Genomic DNA, 3,113 nt, shown 5'->3' on the forward strand with positions numbered 1-3,113 from the left:
GATTATTCTCTTTATTATTATCATTATTATTGTCCCTGCTGCTGTTAATATTGTTTTATTTTCTAAAAACAATACTATTGCTATTATTATTAGTTTTATTATTATTTTAATTGAGACAATCTTTGACTGTTAGTGGAGAACAAAGCGTCGCTCTTGAATTTTTTTGTTTGTCAGCGCACCATCGTTCCCTCAGATATTTAACCATGTACATATTGTATTACAATAACTAGAGAGGGTATGGGGTGGTGCCTAAGATAACCCATTTCGCTTATGTACACGTGCGCACGCACGCACACACACACACACACACACACACAGCCGCATCCACATATACAAACGCACATAGACGCGCACACACACGCAAACTCACACACACACACACACGCACACACACACACATACTACGCAAAGATACACACACACACACGTACAAACACAGACATGTACCACGTCACACACAAAACAAAATCTCACGCAATTATAATTTATTTTGTCCTCCGTCCGTTATTATGGTCTCATTAACTATCACCATCAAAAATCCCCCCCCCTCTCCCCAACCCCGTTCCCGAACAGCCCCCCCCACACGATCTGACCGGGCCTTATCAGTAATTTACTCATGGCAATAGATCTATATATTATATTGTTACAGTATAATATCACATTCGATAAAGTAGCCTATATAGTCCACATAATCACCACCATGACCCCCTCTCATCATCATCTCCGCCGCTGTGCTCTTAAACAGTGTTATGACAACTCGATCAGAAGCATACATGTAGTTTCTAAAATTATATCACTCCACCGACCCCCCCCCCTCTAAAATATGTTTAAAATACTTTGTTCCAATGGAAAATGAAGGAGAAAACCGTTAGAATCTACAACTAATTTAAAGTGCCTATGTTTTTAGAAGTGAGACATTTGACGTATGGAAAGCCGCACAACTACCCAAACAATAATTATATTATTATAGCTGCGGATGCGCAGTTATGATTCAATCAAGAATTCAATAAACTTACGTCTCTTCTTTTATGTAGGGGAACATCTCACGGGTGGAATTTATAATTTTTAAAAAGTTTTATAGTTTTTTTAAAAAGCTTTTCTCATATCTTCATGATGTATATGCGCTACTCTCAATATATATGGCAAATACCCACATTTTCATTTTTTGAAAAAAAGAAAAAAAAGCGATTATGGAATTTTTCTTGAAATTAGATTTAGATATTATCATTTTGACAGTCCTTCTCTCTTAAATAAGCGAGACACTATGCTTCATGACGATGAGGAATGATCATCAATAATGACTCTAACAACGTTGGAATTCGAAGTGCGCTGTGAAGGGCTCGAGTATCGGTATCTCATTAATCTTTCTTTACATATTTATACCAGTCTATCTGGTAACCGGTCAGGGATATACTTTCGTCGTCTCAAATACATGTATAATATTCATAAATGTTTGGTTGTTGTGTAATTGTTTCGTTTTTGCGAGAACGATGACTGCCCCATATAGATCTAGATGACAGCGCATGTGGTAGATCTACCACAAACACTCATCACCGCCATCATAATGATGCTTTTATCTGAAACAGACATCAGCGATATCAATTAATATGTTTTCCCACCACTTTGACATCTTTACATTATATACTTGTATGCTTAAAAAAATATTCTGCTGTTCTTAATTATCCATACATCTTTTGTCTTCTATTTGCCTGTGATCGACGAGCGCAATTTTAATAAGATAAAATCTTTTATGTCTATTCAAGTGCCCCAAAAACTGCATTTGTCTCTAAAAATTAATTTTTTTTTTGATGGTGAGCGCCAACATAGGATTCTGTCCGCACTAGATTGTACCTGATTTCATTTCTTTTCTCGCCATAAATATTTTAAAGTTTCCTGAGAAACCATTGTTCGCTATTGCTTCAAAAATAATAGGCTATATTAGGCCTATTCTAGGCTATTGTGCAGATCTAGGCTACTTATATAATAATTTTTTAAAAATTACCATCCGAATTGCCAAATATCTTATAGTAGGAGGCTTTGGTTTATCAATAAAATACCAAATTACACAGACTACTTATTAATAGGGGAGTTGTGTACCACAGTTATTCTCTACGAACAATGTATTACAAAACTACTGGTGTGGAAAAGAAACAATAAATGACCACTTGTTCGGCTTCTTAATTGGCAATAATATAAAACCATGGGCCGCGTATCTGGTATACCTCTTAACTACACAATAATACTTCCGCTTTGAACGATGAGCAATGGAAAGCAAACCCGGAAAAGAACCATGATATCAACAGAAAGGAACATATTCTTTTAATAATCAACTGTTTTAAAGGTAATTTAGATTTTGGTAGTTGACAAAACTAGTGATAATTTTTTATGGACCACACCGTCTATTAAAAAAAATATTAGATCAAGCAGTATTGGTCATAGATCTAGATCTAGATCTAGAAATCTAGAGATCTAGATTCTAGATCTAGAATCTAGATCTAATAATATCTATATCTAGATATCTAGATCTCGATTCTAGATCTATAAATCCAGTGTATTTTAACGATTCTTCTAGTCTGGGCTCTAGAATACTAGATCTATATCTACATCTAGATCTAATCTAGATATAGATATAGATATAGATAATCTAGATCTAGACCTATAATAGCCTATATATATCTAGATTCTTGATTTAGATATGATATTGATTTCTAGAATCTAGATCTAGAGATCTAGATCTAGCTTTAGCTTCTATTCTAGATAATCTAGATGTAGATGTACTAGACTAGGTTAGTTGATTGAGTCTAAGGAAGATTGAAGAATACCGGACCACTCATTATTCATACACTGTATGATACAGTATTGTGCGAGAATGTGGGGTGGGTGGGACGGGTGGTTGGGGTGGGGGGGTTCAGGGGTGTCTCCCCCCTGACAAATTATTATTTGGACTCGAGTCCGAATAAGGAAAAATGTTACTCGGACTCGGGTCCGGAAAAAAGGAAGTGTATTCATTCTATAGATCTATCGTTCAGTGCTTCCAATTTTCCGCCATTTTTTAGTTTCCCCCACACCTTTTCTGCCGATCCAATGCCCGCCGCCTCATTGATACCGCCCCC

General features: G+C 36.0%; 1 protein-coding gene across 1 annotated transcript in view; it reads left to right on the forward strand.

Moving 5' to 3' along the window:
• Positions 1-2,095: 2,095 nt before the first annotated feature.
• LOC101849610 (unconventional myosin-Ie) overlaps positions 2,096-3,113 on the forward strand; it is a gene marked incomplete in the record, with an annotated part of 44,812 nt that continues 43,794 nt past the window's right edge. Inside the window, 1 exon segment of the mRNA XM_013081700.2 lies at positions 2,096-2,341.

This window comes from Aplysia californica, unplaced genomic scaffold (assembly GCF_000002075.1).
Source record: "Aplysia californica isolate F4 #8 unplaced genomic scaffold, AplCal3.0 scaffold00142, whole genome shotgun sequence".
In the NCBI taxonomy this organism is placed as follows: Eukaryota; Metazoa; Mollusca; class Gastropoda; order Aplysiida; family Aplysiidae; genus Aplysia; species Aplysia californica.